At 36.7% G+C, this 18638-nt stretch overlaps 1 protein-coding gene across 2 annotated transcripts in view; it reads left to right on the forward strand.

The window, feature by feature from the left end:
* The first annotated feature begins 1359 nt into the window (after positions 1-1359).
* Positions 1360-18638, forward strand: part of LOC149791037 (sodium-dependent glucose transporter 1A-like) — a 33000-nt gene continuing 15721 nt past the window's right edge. Inside the window, exon 1 of one of the 2 annotated variants that reach the window (XM_089972940.1) lies at positions 1360-1477. The gene's annotated coding sequence lies outside the window, so the exon portion shown is untranslated. Of the gene's footprint in view, positions 1478-16812; positions 17087-18638 lie in introns of those variants that run through there. The other variant, XM_089972939.1, reaches the window with a different exon arrangement.

An 18638-nucleotide genomic window follows, 5' to 3' on the forward strand; every position in this document is an offset into this window, starting at 1 on the left:
TCAAGGACAAGCTTTTCGAATATCTTTCACATATTTTAGCGTAAAATTTGGCTTAAAAGAGAAAGTTGTAGGACCCTTCTTTCCATTGTTTCTTATACATCATACCGGTGATCATGTTTGACCAAGTAATGTTACATAATGCAAATAGACCTCAAAACCCAATCTGGCATTCACACTTTGGTGTGAGACGCGATAAAAGCAACAAACAAAGCAAAATAAATAAACATCACAAAAAACAACAAAACAAACAGCAAAACGGATAACCCGAAAAAAGTGGATGCAGTTTGATTTTACCCGGTTTGGGTAGAATATGCCTCCAAAGAGACTAGATTTCGGACACAAATATTCGTTTATCTGTTTTAACGTAGCAGAAGGTTTGTGAAAGATAGGAATGCAAATGTGACGCTACTGATTTGTTATGCTACTTATCACTGTTTTCACCATATACATTTTTGGGGTGTTAATTACCTCTATTTTTACCATATAAATCTGTTGGGTGTAAATTACCTGTTTTCACCATATTAAATTAATTACAGTTAAGAAGGCTACACTTGTATTTGCTCTGTAAAATGCTAAGGAATAAAGAGTCACTTATTGGCGGTAGAACAGATTCATGTCATATAGTAAACTTGGTACATAAAACAGCTTAAAATGAAACTTTAAAAAAAAATACTTTCCCTGTTGAGAAGAGAGGCACAGTCTCTTTAAAAAAAGACGTGTAAGTTCACATTTTCTTCAATCTGGTGAAGGTATATACAAACTAATATTAGATATCAAACTTATTCGATGCTGCAGATATGTGACAACGAGTTCTGATATATATATATATATATATATATATATATATATATATATATATATATATATATATATATATATATACTTTTATAATCGTTAAGCCTTCTTTACATATGATTGATATACGAGTACCTTGTCCTGTATAATCTTTATGTCCCTTTATTATATTGCTGTTTAAATTAAATTAAATTAAATTACCATCCTTTAGGGTTGCATCTGTTACAGAGTATGGAAAAAGTCATACGTATAAAATGCTTGATTAAAAGTGGAGCAAATGCACCAGTTGATCAAGTGATATGCGGCGGGGTGGGGTGGGGGCCTTTGCAAATTTCTTCTGGGCGTCTTACCACCTTAATCCGACCTTGTACGCCGATAATATTGGTGTCAAAATCGATTCAAACAAACATATGACATAAATGGTTCACACTCATTAAATTTCACGGATAATAAAGTACTAATTTGCCCCGCAGGGTAAATACCTGGATTATGCAATAATTAAGACTTTGTCCGGAGAATACCGGTTTTTAATAGAGCGTATAATAGGCGGTGTTCTGGCGATAACTTATCAATTTAAACATTCCACCAAATAGGAGACCTCGAGGAAAAACTTGACATACGCAGAGGCATACAGATTCCGCCTAGTCAACGTTGACAGCTATAGTAGGGATTCCACCGCTAGGTAAGCTTTAATTACATTACAAAACTTTTCGGTGTGTAAGATAGAATCAAATATGTGTTATATTGATGACACAATTTGTTTTGTTTCTTTAGTTTTTTTGGGTGGGGTGGGGGGCGTACACACTGCACAGTTTACCTCCTACACGTTGGATTTTAAAAGATACGTATTGAACTGCGGGTCGAAATAAAAGGAGAGAGAGAGAGAGAGAGAGAGAGAGAGGGCCGGTGTTCTTTTCCTCTCCAGGCTTTGTTGTTTTTTTTTTTAAGCAATCCACGGTTGAGATATTGTTCTGGCTAAGATCGAGGCAACTATTATCTCCGAAACAATCAAGTATTGGGCTGAGTATTGTATATGACTGTGACATTGTGCCAGATTTATTCATCACTACATCACTGCAATTATGCCATCGGTATTATTGAAACAAATAAACTTAGACCACAGAGATTTCAATGTAGGAGCAGGTATTTTTGTTATGGACTATGCACATTTGGGTCTGTGCCGTTATACCGTATTTCAAAAAGGTAATTTGTTTAGTATTGTTTCTTTAACAACATCAAACAGCATGCGCTTTATTGAAAACTGAGTGCAAATATCGATCTGATAAAAAAATCTAGTTTATAAGACACTTTAAAACTAGTTATGCATTAAAGTCACAAAATAGTGATACATGCAAGTAATTATAACAATACCTTTTTTCTCTGCAGCATAATATTAATTTTTAGGCTAAAAGTTTAATCTTACTTTTAACATTATATATATCATCAATTTGACATTAATAATGCAAGCACATCCAAACTATTTAATTTAGTATGTACATAAAACATCACGGAAAAGTGCTTATAAACACCCTCGTTTACTTCAGGCTCTTGAAAGTTTGAATCTCTCATATTATTTAATTGATACTGAATGTCTTTGGAACATAAGGCGCAATTCAAGACGTGTTTTGTTTGTAGTATCGGTGCATCTGACGTATAGATGTTTTTCATTAGGTATTATTGTGTCTTTTTGTCCAACTCAGCCTATTAAACTGAAATAAAAATTGAGAACTAGTAAGCACGCGTTCACTTCGATAGACCGGTTATGGGTGATCGAGGGGACAGCAGCACGGTTATTGATATGCGATCTAATTGCTGGCCTAGATAATTATTGGCCTCGAACTGCGTTCCATGACCCGGTTTTGTTTAGAAAACGACAGACTGCATTCAACACTTTTATTATAGGGAAGGTTACTTTACAGCAGTTGCTTGATAGTTGGCGAGGGTCCATAGGAATTTTTGCATAATGGTGGGTGGCGACTGTGGAGTCCGCCTTCTCATGAAGCGAGTTACATCAATGAATGTATATGTTTTGCTGAAATTATAGAAGACTACTTCCAGTCCCATTTGCATCAGTTTCTTCGTCAGGGGCGGATTCTTTCTCCTCTTCATCTTTATCCTTTCTAGCTACTTGTTCGCCTGTTCCTATTTTCTGCACTCCTTGCTGTTGAAACAGGTGTTGGGTTAAACTGCAGCGCTCATATCAGACTGCTTGGAGGCAGGGAATCTAAGCGGAGCCATCTTCCTCGTTGTTCCGTTATTTCTGGTATTTGTGTTGATGGCGTTGCTCGGGTTATTTCTGCTCTTGCGGGCGTTGCAGGGGCAGGGCTGGCCTATGGATCCCGTTTTATATGCATGACCTATGTGTTTTGTCTTTACTGGTTCCGTTCAACTCCAGTCTGACCTTATGGGTAACCCATTGTTCTGCTGTATCTATATTGCGGTGTTACATTAATCTTTTTGTATACATTTGCTATTGGCAATGCTTCCAAACCACGAAGCTTGACGCAGAAATTATGTAGTACAAGATGTACTATCATGAACGTTGTGAATGATCTTCGGTGATATGCGATTAAATCCGGATTGCGTGGTCTGGGTTCCAAGGACGTCGGTAGGTTAATCCGACCATGGAACCCATTTATGTACGATACGTCTGACTTCAAAGGATACTTTGTAGAAAGTTTATCCTTCTGTCTTGTGTCGTCAGATGTGTTTGAAAGAACTTGTTCTATAACGGATAATTAGTTCTGCAAAGAGCACAGTAGAACCTCACTTCACATACATGCATGTATATATACATATTATACATTAACATACATTATGTATGTCTATTCCTTAGGGAGAAAAGAGACTGACCAGGAAATATGTGTGTATGTATCCATGTGTGTGTGTGTGTGCGTTTGTATGTGTATGTATACTTTATTTTCTTAATATCATATTGACACAACGTTCAAATTACTTGTATTTTAAATATTAAAGGAAACAAAATAAAACCGCCAAAAATGTTTTTATTTGCCTCTCAACATATTTCACACAAAGCAGACTATTTTCCTCCAGGTTTAACTGCTCCATTGCTCAACGAATATTTTAGACATATGCCCCTGGTAAGTCTCTTTTGAAACAAATCACTTGTCCTTACTTATAACCCACTTGCTTGAAAGGCCATGTTTTTTAAATAATATTTTGATCCACCCACACCGTCTAGAAAAATAAAATGGGCCATCTCCGTGATATTCGTCACTGAACCCTCTGTTAGTTTCTGCTTTATAGGGGCTCACAACTAACGAGGTCTCGAACAATTTCTGCATGTTCAGATGTTAAATTCTAAAACATTGTGGCATACAACTCTATTCTTGTGATTTCTGACTGGATATCTCGAGCCATGTCTTCAGGTCGATGGTCTGTATTTTATCGTATCTACTTGTACGGATATGTGTTTAGGATATTTCGGCTTCTGAAAGCTGCAAAATACTCCAGGTTTCTTGAATATGGAAATGATGAACCGGAGAGATATTGATTTCTTTTATATCAACCAATTAACTGGTGGATTTAAGTTTGTATTTTTTGTGATAGTAATCTAGATACGTTACAATTACCGAAAACACTCCGTTGGCCTGGTACCCTGGCCTCCCATGATGCTCCGTACACGAGGCCAGGCATGCACCACTGAATAGCAATACCATCTGAGAAATTAAAGATGGCGGAGGTAATACAAAAACATTAAACCGGTTATTTCCAGCTGTGTCGCTGCTGACATTAGCGTTGTATTAGTCGTAACTATGTAAATTAAGGAAGTACTGAGTGTTTGTTTAAAGTGTCGCTATGTAGTACTGTCACTTTCAGCAAATGTGTGACTGGGGGGTGGGGTGGGGTCAGCTAGAGATTTTTGAATTGTATGGCTGCACTTTAAAAGTGCCAAAAGATGCTTCATTTACCGGACCGTTGTGTCGGTTGTATCTTACCGTTATTTTACATTACGCTCCAATATTTTCGAGTATATCGTCTTTCATGTCATGCAGCATATTTGTACCGGAACCGGAAATGGGTGTGGTGTGTGTGTGGTGATATGTTGGTAATGTAATAGATATATAGTTATGCAATGAAATGTTTACAGCTTTTTTATATACTATTTACTATCTATTTTATGTTTATAAAAATAATATATTGATAGTTACTGTGCTTTAGGCACGACTGGATTGTTAGTATCAATACTGGTCTGGATTTAATACATGCTCAGAGAAAAGATCGATATCTTAAATCACAGGTTTACTTTTGACCCATAAATTATTGGATTTATGTCACTATACATGAGCAATGTTAACATCGAAAAATGTGCCATGCGGCAAGATAGATGCTAGTTCTACGTGTCGCTGTTAACCACTAACAATGTACAAATAAAAAAGCAATTTTTGGGGGGAACTAAATGTTCCTTTTTAATTTAGTGTGATATTGATGATATTTTGATTTAAAACAACATTATCAATTTATGCAATTTTGAAAATGGAAAATATTGTTTGCAGCAAACTGGCCGCCAAAAGGAACTTACAATTACCACTTTCTGAGACGTGAATGAATACATATTCCTCGTGGTGCAATTTGTAAAATGCCACCAAATAAGTTACAACATAATTATATCGAATGAAATAAGTCAGCACAGACCTAAGGTGCCATTATTGAAGAAGTTTCTATATTATAAACTGCTGCTTCTTCGTAACTTGAACTATAACCGGTCAAATATGCAGGGATCTTAGTATTGTCTATGATCTTAGTGTTGTCTATGATCTTAGTGTTGTCTATGATCTTAGTTGTGTCTATGGTCTTAGTGTTGTCTATGGTCTTAGTATTGTCTAACTTAGTGTTGTCTATGATCTTAGTGTTGTCTATGGTCTTAGTGTTGTCTATGGTCTTAGTATTGTCTGACTTAGTGTTGTCTATGATCTTAGTTCTGTCTATGATCTTAGTGTTGTCTATGATCTTAGTGTTGTCTATGGTCTTAGTGTTGTCTATGGTCTTAGTATTGTCTGACTTAGTGTTGTCTATGATCTTAGTGTTGTCTATGATCTTAGTATTGTCTGTGATCTTAGTGTTGTCTATGATCTTAGTTGTGTCTTTTAGAACCTGCTTTAAGTGTGATAATACAAGACTTATCACGATACCACTCCTGCAGATCTGAAAATATTCGATGATGTCTAACATTTAGTTCACTATCTGGGTGTACACTTAGTTCACTATCTGGGTGTACACTTCACTATCTGGGTGTTAAAACATGAAGCTGCTCTTTATTTGAATATATCTACACTATAAACTGATGGCTATCAACACATTTTTCTTTCCAAATGAAATATTTTAATATTATAGCGATACGGAGTCTTCATTTTTCAAGGTTATTAAAGTCAAATTACATGAATGAATTGCACGATTTTCAAGGTGCAACAGTTTACCTATACAAGCACGGATACCATGCAAAACGTATACACTAATATACCCATAGATCACCAGAATAATCATTGTTATTACCAAGTGTATTTTTAAAGTTTCAAAATTTTTCTAAGTATCGTTTATCTTGCGAGTACGTCATATAGAAAATATTTTTAAAAGGAACTAAACAGGTGTAGATTCTGACCAAACATTTTTCTCAAAAACATAGCTTGAATAAATAGTTATATATTGTATTATCATTCTACTTACACCCATCCCACCTCGTTTTCTCTTCTAATGCATTCTAAAATACGAGTATGTTCAATGACGTGAAAATCGTTCCTTTTAAAACATTTTAAACTCTATGTAAAATGACGGTAAAATGCAATCGATCAATGTTGAATTTTAATGTAAAAAATTAGTAAAATACATTCGATCAATTTTGAAACTTAACGAAAAATAACGATGAGAAACAATCCATCAAACTTTCATTAACACAAGGTACAGACATGCGATTTTGCAATCTCTCACCGTGACCAACGTGTTGGTTGAAAATGACTTTTGCTAAGCGACAGCTTAAACACGTAGGGCAATAGGACATAGTTACTACTAATATAAACGTTAATTAAATGTTGCCATCATATATGAAACACACACACACACACACACACAAACACACACACACACACACGTTCACTATTCGATGTCACATACGTAGATTTCTACACAAAATTGTTATAGTTTATTTTACGTAACGAATCGTCATACTGTGGAAGAATTTAAACATGGGGCCCATCAGGGAGCTGAGTATTTAATAATGTACCAGTATCTTTCAGCAGCTTAAAAATAAAAATGCAGCATTTCGTCAGCGGGTTCAGTATTTTTTCAGGCTTAGATAATTATATCAACACATTTTATCAGGGGTGGGTGGGTGGTTTGGAGAGTCCCCGCAGACAGCTCAGTCATATAAGGGAAGCCTGATCTAGACCAGAAGAACCCCGTATGTTGGTCGATCGGACCTTTTAGTTTAGCTATGACATGAAAGTGAAATAATCCTTCCGAAAAACGGACAATGTTCTGCTTACTCAAATCTATGACTTTTATTCAAAACCAGATGTTTCTGTGATGAAAAGCCTCCTATTGATTGACACAAGATTCATTAGCGAAGTGCTAACATTTACTAAAGGTTACATAAGATACGTAATAATGAAAATTCCTCCTATTTGTCCTACTCATTTGGCTAATTTGTGCCCGTTACGTAATTTGTGGCGTACCCGATTATGCAATGGCTTCGCACGTGCTGGAAATTAGCGGTTCACGGAATGTCTATGCTAGACAATAGCTGATATACCTCGGCCAATGAGTCGGTTACACAATAAATCATAAAATATTTATAGGTTACTGGCCTAGTTTTGTTTCCTTTAATATATTAAGTACGCTCAGTCTGATAAAATATTTAGTCATTTAGAGAAACATTGCATCTGAATTGATATAGCCTAGTTTATTTGCAGTATAGCGTAATACATGTGTACATTTGGATTTCATCTGAAAAAATGCGTTGAAATGTAATTCTGAACATTAGCGCTTTTATGATATTTAAATTAAAGCTGTGTTTGGTCGTTCGAATATGGACTTGAGCCATCTGCTTGTTTGGGGATGTTAAAATTGGGCCATACCGTAACTTCAAGCAGAACCTCTCGACATTTTCTGTCAAGTCGAGAACGAAGACTCAGATGTTATTCGTCGCCATTGAGATCCATATTCTAAACTATACATTCGCTCAGGTAGGAAAATATGGTGGAGAAGGGAGACAAAGTCCCAGTTGGAATCAGGTCACAATTATTTTTGTTTGTTGTTTTCTTCATTTGTTTCTGAGTACGGATCTTTCAACTGTGTCCAAATGATAATAAATCATATATTATCCTAAAGTACCGTCAAAGACGAACTCACGGTGAAGTTCTTGTCATTGGTTATCTGGCATGTTTTTTGAGAGGCTGGATTATAAAAACAGCACCGCACATTGGGTCACATATTTCACTACCGGGTCATCATCAATGCCTAATGCTCACTGTGCACTGTCGCCAAAATGCATACAGACAACCAAGTCATATTGCTCAAATGTTAAACAAAAATAAGCAATTACTTTTAAATCAACACCAATAGTGCCTAAATCTAACTCTTGTTTCACCAGCAAAAGTCGAGAAAGGATAAAGTGCCCTAACAATACACTGGGACTACTTTACTGGCTACTGAACCGGAAGTAATATTTGTGATCTGATTTTAATTGGCACAAATTCAGGCGAATAAAAAAAGGACACATGCAATTGATCTATATTCCTATAACTACTTCCGATGCTTATTTCACGATCTGACGGAAGTGACTGAGTGATGTTTCGATCGGCTGTAAGTTGTGGTTGTTGGCGGTTGTCCACGACTTAGGAACCATGATAACTGCATGAGTCACTATCACTCTTCACGGAAGAATAAACTCAATACCGTTGTGGTTTATACAAACAAGTATATACATTTGCTTTTATCTCTATTACTGTTGGACTCACCGATAATAATTCATAAGTCAATATACATATAGACGAATAATCAAAGTGAATTATAAAATTAAACACTTAATAATTGACTAAAAATGTTTCGGAGAGAGAGAGAGAGAGTTGTAACCATATACATTACTTATTGTATTTTCCGATTATTACATTTTTGCATTTATGGATTTTTCATACGGTTGGTTAGGATACAGGAGTTATATCAATATGAAAGCAGTCGCATTAACTCAGTAATGTGTGTCCATCTGCAGAAGACACCATGCAATTGGGTGTGGATGGAGGCGTCCACGTTCATATTTATTTACTTTTTTATATGCTTTTGTTAGGGTGAGAAGGGAGGTTGGAACGTCTTTACCGTTGGTATTTTGTCTTATCATCTCATTATATATATATATATTTTTCCATCGGTTTGAAGGAATTAGGGTTACTCTAGATTTTAACAAAGTGCTTGACCAAGTCATTTGTTTCTAACTAGTTTTTTTTTTCGGCGCTACACAACCAGGATTGTGCTGATGAAGCCATTTACAAGTATCAGACAGTTGATACCATTTCTATGATTTTATATCTGGTTTATGTTTAAAATAGGTATGAATCGCTTGATAATGCTAACAAAGTATTTTATAACATATGTGCATGGTTCTTTCTTAAGGAAATTATGATGCTGCAAAGAAAAATAAATTTGATGTTTGCTTCTCTAATTCGTTACGTGGGCTATGAACTCCCATCAAAGACTTATATACATATTCGGCTAACTCTCACTATTTTAATCACTTTGACTTTTCAGCCTTAATCAATGTTATTTGTCCGTCTTTGACGCTTTGCTTCGTGTCAGAAAATATTACTTAGTAGCAGAATCAGAGGCAAGAATGAACCTGAAATGGTACGTGTATTCAACACTGTATACCAAAGTACCTGAAATGATACCTGTATTCAACACTGTATACCAAAGTACCTGAAATGGTACGTGTATTCAACAATGTATACCAAAATGATTATCATCTTCCATTTTCTTTGCAATGCCTTTTATGCAAATCTTAGAAGCAGATTCATACCAGGAATTTTAGCGAAAACCGCCGTGTTAACGAATATAATTAATTGATTAATTCAACGAACCATGTCGTAATAGCTGACCTTGTACAATGCGTATTTTTGGCCTTACGAGGAGAGATCAAATAAATGTATGTGTAGCTATGTTGTTTCAACTGGAATATCAATAATATTTAATGATCACTCCATCCATTTCATCTTCCTACCTAGTTTGTTTCCTTGACTTTTCCTTTTATTTTCATTTGTCACCTCACCGTATCAAATATGTTGTTTTATTTTTAAATATGGCGTCATACATTACTGTATTATTGATGTGTAACTGCATCATTATGGAACCATGGTCTTCACTGCCAAAAAACTGTTATCATTGTCTTTATATTCAATGTGGCAGCGTCAATACGAAATAAGTTTAGGCTCGTAATTTAGCTAGAAGCAATTGTTCGCAAAACTATGTAGCGCACCATAGAATATGTGGAATATTAGCCATTTACTGATTTCTTTAACCATTTCCACCAACTGACCAAATTAGAGATAGCCACGCCTAATATATAGCATACGACTGACCCAGATAACAGATAAACACTTATATGACCGCTGTCTAGTCTTTCAAACTTATCACCAGACACGTTATTACCTAATACAAATATAAAAAGTCCAGTTTGGGACACGTCAGCTGTTAATTCGAATGCTCAACAAATAACACACAACTAGCATCTTGTGGTACGTAGATATGTATCAGACATTCAGGGTGGTTGATACATAGAACAACTACCAAACATTTCGAAGTATTCTGTTTGCTCCTGTCGTTGGATGAGATTGTTTTACGCATTGCAATGAATTGTACAGGTTAACCTTTGGAATCCCGCTCCATTGTATTGCTCTTATTCTCTGCCAATAAATCAACATAAAATGTTTAGAACAATTTTCTTACACGGCATATTTTAAATAATGATCTGATCCTTGTATCATAACAAACAGATCTCCCCTTTCCTACTTAGGACACTGGAGATCTGAGTTTTAATATTCACTTAGGACACTGGAGATCTGATTTTTAATATTCACTTAGGACACTGGAGATCTGATTTTTAATATTCACTTAGGACACTGGAGATATGATTTTTAATATTCACTTAGGACAGTGAGGATCTGATTTTTAATATTCACTTAGGACACTGGAGATCTGAGTTTTAATATTCACTTAGGACACTGGAGATCTGAGTTTTAATATTCACTTAGGACACTGGGGATCTGATTTTTAATATTCACTTAGGACACTGGAGATCTGATTTTTAATATTCACTTAGGACACTGGAGATCTGAGTTTTAATATTCACTTTGGACACTGGAGATATGATTTTTAATATTCACTTAGGACACTGAGGATCTGATTTTTAATATTCACTTAGGACACTGGAGATCTGATTTTTAATATTCACTTAGGACACTGGAGATCTGGTTTTTAATATTCACTTAGGATACTGGAGATCTGATTTTTAATATTCACTTAGGACACTGGAGATCTGAGTTTAATATTCACTTAGGACACTGGAAATCTGATTTTTAATGTTCACGTAGGACACTGGAGATATGATTTTTAATATTCACGTAGGACAGTGGGATCTGATTTTTAATATTCACGTATGACAGTGGGATCTGATTTTTAATATTCACTTAGGACACTGGAGATCTGATTTTAATCCGATTGCTTGTTGTCTTAAACCTATGTAGGAACAGTGAAATTCTGCATTAAATGGCCATTTCACAATCTAGCAGTATCAGTTCGGAATTCGCAAATAATCGAAACCGACGGACTTAGTTAAAGACACTCTTCTGTAAGAAAAATGACCATTTATCAGTGTTTGAATTTCTGTCTTGGACTCCTTGCCCCACAGAAATTTGGCTAAAGCGAGGCGACTTTTAAGAGGACAAGCTAAGATTTGTATGTTTTCCTTTAGACTAAGTAAACAATAATTGTCACCATTTTCAGTTTAAAACTATATAATCCCAACCCAAGTCGCACCCTTGTGACTTGTTGTGTAACCTAAATAGCAATGTAACCCGAAACTCATAATAGCAATGTAACCCGAAACTTATAATGATAATTTTTTTTTTAGCTGAGTCAGACGTATCGTCACTGGCAAGGAAAGTGAACGTCGGTTACCCAATATAAACTGGTTTCGACATTGTTTACTTATAATGCATATTTCATTTTGTACCTTGCTACCAATCTGCACACCCACCCATATACGTACATACCTGCTTACATATCTACCTGCCACTATGACATCAGAATGATAAATATTTTCACCATACCTACCAACCTGCCTTTGTATCTTCCCTCCTGCCTATCTACTGATGTGCATTCCCACTTACTTACCTATCGCCACTTTTAAGCACAAGAACAACACTTGTTATCAATGTTTGTTGTCAGACGTGCCCAAATTTGATAACTGTATTGCGTATCCATGCAATTTTAGCTTAACGGTTAACAGGTACTCGTGATACGATATCGTGTTGCCCGCTAATACCATTTGTTGCAATCTCTCAGCTGACTGCTGGTTATTTACCGCCGTACGTTTTTCTGAAAGCGTTCCTTTTACTCTCGAAGAATTATTAAAATGTTTTACACCATCTTTTTCTTTAATGTTTTAATAAAAAATGACCTTTGAATTTTTGTACTTAGACGACCGTCGAAAGCACGTGTTTTCTGTTGTTGATGGTTTTATTTTAAGCATCATGGTGCCTCTACAGTCCAACCATCTCCTGGCCGTTCCTTTACCTACTTCGCGGTTTTTCATCACGAGCGCTCACTTTCACGAGAGTCTACTGAGCACATCGCGATTTCGAATAAGGTTTAATGAATGTTGTTTCTTGTTGTTTTCTCTTTCTCTTTGTCTGTGTCAGAATGGTGCCATGTTAGGATGATCTTGAACATATGCTCTTGCAAGGTGGATATTCAATATAGTTTCAACGTTACATCATGTGATGTGCCATATTGATATTGTAGATACAGATTTGGGATGGGTGTCCCGGGTGGCTATGGTGTCTCGAATAGGTTCGAGTATCGCCTTCACAAACGTCGATATGTGAGATAGCACGCCAGTAGCTTCCCGGGGGTTTGTGGTTTTCTCGGGGCCTTCCCGGGATCTTCTTACTCCAAATATAGTGGCCGCCATGTATAGTCTTTCATGTGCTGACAAATCCCATTTCGAAAATTGATTGGCTCTACTCATTAGTGTAAACAAGAAAAAATAAAGGAAAGGAAAGAAGAAAGGAGTAAAGAAAAAAGTAAAAATAAAAAAAGAGGACAACCTGTGAACATGAATATACGTATAATGTAAAACGAATAATTCTTGTTCGTGATGATACCGATATGCTACTGTTTTGTTGAAACTAATCTAAATAACTGTTATTCGGACTAGTTTGGCTATGTCTGCGAGACACATATATGCATTGTACATATATTAGCGCAGTAATTGACAGAAAAATCATCCCTGAACAGTATGACAATAGCTCTCGTTGGATCACATCGGCTATATATAGAGACAGATTGACCGAGATGTTGCGAATGCGTGGAACTATTTTTTCACTCGCAATTGATCTGTCAATCTTGCAGGCAATCCAGTGGTAGAACTGGAGGAGTTGGTCCTAATGATTGGAGTTTTTTACTCTAACGGAGAAATTTCCGGCGAACAAAATGTATAATTTTTATATTTGCAAATCAATTATACGACATACACAAGAGGGAGGCATTTTCTCTTCCCACAGAAATAGCCGAGAATATTAAAAATATACAGGTATGTTACAGATATTACACAGTTAATATGTTTAAATTAAAATCTACTAAAGTATTAGTCAAACTTTCTTTGATAAGCCTGATAAGCCGCGTTATTTTCTTCAAAATGTCTATTATTTTCTCGGACGGTACATCATCATACATTTTGTTCTCATCAAGTTTACATCTAAACACAAGCTTGTCGCGTTTCACCCTTCAAAAGAAATGCATGACTAAGGTATGCATGACTAAGGTATGCATGACCAAGGTATGCATGATTAAAGTATGCATGACTAAAGTATGCATGACCAAGGTATGCATGATTAAGGTATGCATGACTAAGGTATGCATGACCAAGGTATGCATGACCAAGGTATGCATGATTAAGATATGCATGACTAAGGTATGCATGATTAAGGTATGCATGACCAAGGTATGCATGACCAAGGTATGCATGACTAAGGTATGCATGATTAAGGTATGCATGATTAAGGTATGCATGACCAAGGTATGCATGACCAAGCATGACCAAGGTATGCATGACTAAGGTATGCATGATTAAGGTATGCATGATTAAGGTATGCATGATTAAGGTATGCATGACCAAGGTATGCATGACCAAGGTATGCATGACTAAGGTATGCATGACCAAGGGATGCATGACTAAGGTATGCATGACCAAGGGATGCATGACCAAAAAAAGAATGCATGAGTAAGGTATGTGTGTCCGTTACGTGAATGCACGAATCAAGCAATGTATCCGATACGTGACTGCAATCATATGGTATGTGTTTCCGTTACGTGAATGCACGAATCAAGCATTGTGTCCGATACGTAACTGCATTAATATGGTATGTGTGTCCGATACGTGAATGCACGAATCAAGCATTGTATCTGATACGTGACTGCATTAATATGGTATGTGTTTCCGTTACGTGACTGCATTAATATGGTACGTGTGTCCGATACGTGAATGCACGAATCAAGCATTGTGTCCGATACGTGACTGCATTAATATGGTATGTGTGTCCGATACGTGAATGCACGAATCAAGCATTGTATCCGATACGTGATTGCAATCATATGGTATGTGTGTCCGTTACGTGACTGCATTAATATGGTATGTGTTTCCGTTACGTGACTGCATTAATAAAGTATGTGTTTCCGTTACGTGAGTGCACGAATCAAGCATTGTGTCCGATACGTGACTTCATTCATATGGTACGTATGTCCGTTACGTGACTGCATTAATATGGTATGTGTTTCCGTTACGTGACTGCATTAATATGGTATGTGTGTCCGATACGTGAGTTCCTGCGTAGGATTTGTGTGTCCGATACGTGAGTTCCTGCGTAGGATTTGTGTGTCCGATACGTGAATGCCTGAGTAAGGCATGTGTCCGACACGTGAATCAATAGATAAAGTACCGTGTCCGATGCGTGAATGCATGAGTAAGGTACCGTATCCGATACCTACTGGCACAATATCTCACCATCTCTGTTCTTTGTTCATTACAAGGGCTGCCACTCACTAATGGCGGGTTTAATGTGACGTTTTCTTTCAACTGAACTTGGCAAAGGTGAGGAAAAGCAGTGACTGGAACACACACACATAGACACAGGTGTATTGGGGGCCCCCGAGTGGTCGAAAGCGCTCACCGTTCCGGATCACTGCCATTTCACCTCTGTCTGCGTGAGTTCGAGTCTCAGGCTCGGCTAACGTGGGTACGTGAGAAAGCCTACCAGTAGCTTCTCGTGAGTCGGTGGTTCTTCCCGGGGTTTTCCAGGGTTCTTCCTCCACCAATTATACTCGCCGCCATGTATATCCTATCTTGTGCTGAAAAATGGCGTTAAACTCTACAACAACAACAACAACAACAACAGGTGAATTTAGATAAAGCATTGCAAAACGTGATCCACGCTATCGTACTTCCTCACACTGCGGATCTTACCTGTTCATTGTGTAGACTATTATGGTTTTGTTGCCTTTACAAATTGTCCTGTGTACTTCATATATCAACGAATCAGTATCATGCATACGCAGTAAGTACCAGACCTTTAGGCTTTTAAGAATTTTCTACATGTTTATATGTTCGTGAAAAGTTTAAACATTAGCATGTTGGTGAAACTTAATGACGATTATTAGTTAGATGTTTGATTTTAAGTACATATACATTTTTTAACACATTATCTCACCCGCAAACCTTGGAATCATTTCCAGCGCTCTAGCTTCCTTTGTGATTCTGTGCCCGTTTTTTCAAAATTTACTACGTAAACTGATAGGGTTAATCTGTTTCAAAACAAATGTAAAGTGAAACATAACTCTATTGACGCATTTATATGAGGGCATATGTTCTAAAAGGACACCTCATTTGTGTACCTGGATATTTGACCTACATGCAATGATACCTGTCTACACAAAATAAAATACTGTGACCCTTGGGGTGTCATTTATAAACAGTGTTTCACTGTATTTGTATAGTGGTCATCGTGAGGAAGCCTTTCAGATATGACCCTTACAGTTTGGACAAGTAAAGAGGTCATTATTACTTGTGAGATATAATCACTAGTAATCCTTTTTAGTCGGTGTGAAGTGTAGTCACTAGAATCCCATTAACAGGTTTGAAGTGTAATCACTCGAGTCCCATTAGCAGGTTTAAAGCGTAGTCACTGGTAATCAGTATTTAGGAAACTCTTGCCACCAGCATAGACCTAGATATGCCGTCCCATAATGCACTGGTGGATACGGATCTTTGTTAGGTGAAACAAGAAGAATCATACATGTCGACCTCTTTTTAATGCCAATCTTGTTTAAAAGGGTCCAATCCAGTACATTATCGTCCCTTATATTTTCTGGGTGTCAAAGGTGTGTCATGCTAGGGAATTGTGGGATCATGCCGTCCCCCCCCCCCCCAACCTAGCAATGCTTGGCATAATTTTCCCAGTATGTTCTGATCATTACGGACATAATTATCTCCGTGTAATTTAAATTATGACGGACTAGACAGTGTATATACATTGCATTGTGGCATATAAGTTAGAAGTCATTGTACCCATAACAAACTAAACTATTGGTGTCTGTTTTTAATTGTAGATCTGAATCAAAACGATGAAAAGTACTTTCATTGTTACAGGTCATTGATAAACATACGACCTTTACCTAGTTTCGAGCCATCGCCCTCAGATTGATTTCATATCACTGTCTTACACACGTGACAATGTAGCATCTCAGTTAGGTACCCGCCTGTTGCGTTCAGACTAGGTTGCACTTTCGTACTGAGACACTCGACACCGTTACAGTCGGATGGTATCGCTACGAATATCAGTGACACTTGAACACCGGGTAGAACTGGTTCTTGACGGATAAGTAAACCATTGTACATTCAACCTATGGAAAATGTGTGGTAAGATTGGGACATGACTGCATAGTTGGAGTTTCAGAGGAAAGCGACAGTCCTGGCGAGGTCTGGATCATGCCGTTTTGTTTCATTTTCGAGGTGAGTAGGGTGTGGGGTGAGTTGAAGTATCGTCTGTGCATCCGAGGACGTTTTCGTTTCTGGCGCATGCCTCGTAAATTGTTTGGTGCATTTCGACGAAGTTGAACGAGTTGCGTAGAGTTCTCATAGAAGACTGCTACTATTCATAGATGTAAGCTAGGTACTTAGTCTAATAAGGAGTAATGGGTGCAATGATCACAATCGGATTTACTGTGTATATTGTCGTAACATGCGATTGTTAAAAAAAAAAATGTTATTAAACCATTTAAAAATTATAACAAGAAAGGGTGATGATGGCGTTTGAAATCAAGATAATACAGGCATTCGTTTTAATTTGATTATTAAATGACAGAAAAAGCCACGCAGATTGTCTAATACATGACTAAACTCACTATTTGAATAACGTTTTCCCACAAAATGTAAACTGTATTGACAGTTTGTAGCAGGTGTTATGGCGTTAGATTCTGTACGTGACAAGACTTCACAAAGGTATGCATGACAAATTACTGATAAAGGCATATTATTCAAGAAGTTGATACACGTGTGTGTCTGTGTGTCTTGAAGAATTATAAAACGTCTATTTTGATTAAGGAATCATGTCACGTGGATCACTAAAATATTGATTAAAGCAGTTATGCTTTTGCCGCAGATCCCTGCTAAATTTCCGAACGTATCGACGGGATAGATTACTTGGAGTGAACTCCTGAACACATTCAGTCGGTTTGTCAGTCAATACACCAGGAACAAATGTTCTAATTAAAGGGTTTGTAACTACATGGCTTTTTTATCCGAGGTGTTTTTTTCGTTGTCTTTCTTTACCCCTTTTGGAATTGGCTAACATTTTGAGTTTGGTCCTATTTATGTTTAGCTCCAAACTGATTGTTTTACCATTAATTATATTATATATGACATTCCTTTACCATTAATTATATTATATATGACATTCCTTTACCATTAATTATATTATATACATATTACACACTCTCTCAATCTGCTGCCACAGAATAATTAATAGCTGAATAAACCAGAACGATGAACGTGTACTTTTATGTTTTAATCCACAAGGGAATTAACATCTGTCTGTAAATTTCGCCTGATGCATTCACTATGCTGCGAAATTTATGTGTAGGTAATCATTTTAGGCAACTAAATCATTTACAACAGGGCCTTTTTATTCCGATAAATAAAATGAAGACACTAACTTATGATAATTATATTATATCACTTGGAATTATGTGCAAGTTACGGAAATGCTTCGTTTTTATCTCACCTATGACGTATGCGAGAATCTTGGCAGTGGCTTCTAGTTCTTGGTTTTTCATGAGTTCTTCCAATTATACTGACCGCCATTTATAGTCTATTTTTTTATGTATAGCCTATTTAATATTATGATCTGAGAAATGGCAATGAGTTCTGATACGACAGTTATTATAATACTGCGTGTAAAATTTTCTTACCGATCGATAAATGCACTGTCCGATTATCACTGGGATAAACAGTAAGACATTTCTTGTCTCATTTGAAGGGGTGATTAACCAGTAATTTTTCCTAC

Source organism: Sinohyriopsis cumingii, chromosome 10, assembly GCF_028554795.1.
Source record: "Sinohyriopsis cumingii isolate HCF-2022 chromosome 10, ASM2855479v2, whole genome shotgun sequence".
Lineage (NCBI taxonomy): Eukaryota > Metazoa > Mollusca > Bivalvia > Unionida > Unionidae > Sinohyriopsis > Sinohyriopsis cumingii.